We start from the raw sequence: 870 nt of genomic DNA on the forward strand, positions 1-870 counted from the left end.
AGATGGGGAGGAGGCAGCCAGCATTAGTGGGGAGCACCCATCATCGGGGTTTGGAAGCAGAAGGGCATCTGAGAGGTTCACAGAAGCACCCCCACCACCCTCCCCTACCTCCCAGCTCCACAATGTGGCCCTAGCAGGTCCTGAGCCTCCTGGTCCCCACCCTGCTGCTTGCCTATCCTGGCAGTGTTCCTCGGCAGCCTCCTGCCAGCTCGGCCAGCCCCTGCCCCCATGGGCATCCATGCCAGAGCAGCATTCCGCAGGCGTGGTGGAGTCTCCCCAACTTCCGAGGCTTAGCGGGGAGGGCCACGCAGCAGTGATCAGGCCACGGAGGAGGAAAGCTAAACAGGACCAGGGGCTCTGGCCCCCACTCCCTTAGGAAGGCTGTTTCCTGGCCCAGGGCCAGTCACCGTAAGGGCCCTGTGGCCACTGTGGCCACTGTGGCCCTGAGTCAGTCCTCAGAAGCCCCATTCACAGGATGCCACCAGGTAGGTATGGCCCGGCTGCAAGCAAGTCCTGGCAGCAGCAGAGAAGTGAGCCCTGAGCCTTGGGGTGGGGGGCCCCTTGGGCACCCCAGACCCACCTTCGGGTCCCAGGAGGTCAGGCTAGGAGGCTGTGAGGTTGGGTCCGTGTGGTGGGTCGTGAATGCCCTCCGTTACTCTGCATGAGTCAGGGGAGCAAGCCTTTGTGACCCCGATTTGGGGGGCCGATGCGCCCAGCTTCCGGACTTCAGGGCGGGCCGCTGAAGGTTAGTCTCCCGGACGAACTTTCCTCCCGGCGGGACAAGGTGCGCTGTGCAGAAGGAAGGCCGGGATCTAAGCCCTCCCACGCGAGCCACGGCGGGGTGGCGGGCGCCCCCAAGCACGCTCAGCA

At 65.1% G+C, this 870-nt stretch overlaps 1 protein-coding gene across 1 annotated transcript in view; it reads left to right on the forward strand.

Annotated features, from left to right (window-relative positions):
* Positions 1 to 403: 403 nt before the first annotated feature.
* ZBTB47 (zinc finger and BTB domain containing 47) overlaps positions 404 to 870 on the forward strand; it is a gene marked incomplete at its 3' end in the record, with an annotated part of 9,760 nt that continues 9,293 nt past the window's right edge. The window contains exon 1 of the mRNA XM_004708665.2: positions 404 to 485. The remainder of the gene's footprint in view (positions 486 to 870) is intronic.

Source organism: Echinops telfairi, unplaced genomic scaffold (assembly GCF_000313985.2).
Source record: "Echinops telfairi isolate 266 unplaced genomic scaffold, ASM31398v2 ScPeMD7_4225;HRSCAF=4972, whole genome shotgun sequence".
NCBI lineage: Eukaryota > Metazoa > Chordata > Mammalia > Afrosoricida > Tenrecidae > Echinops > Echinops telfairi.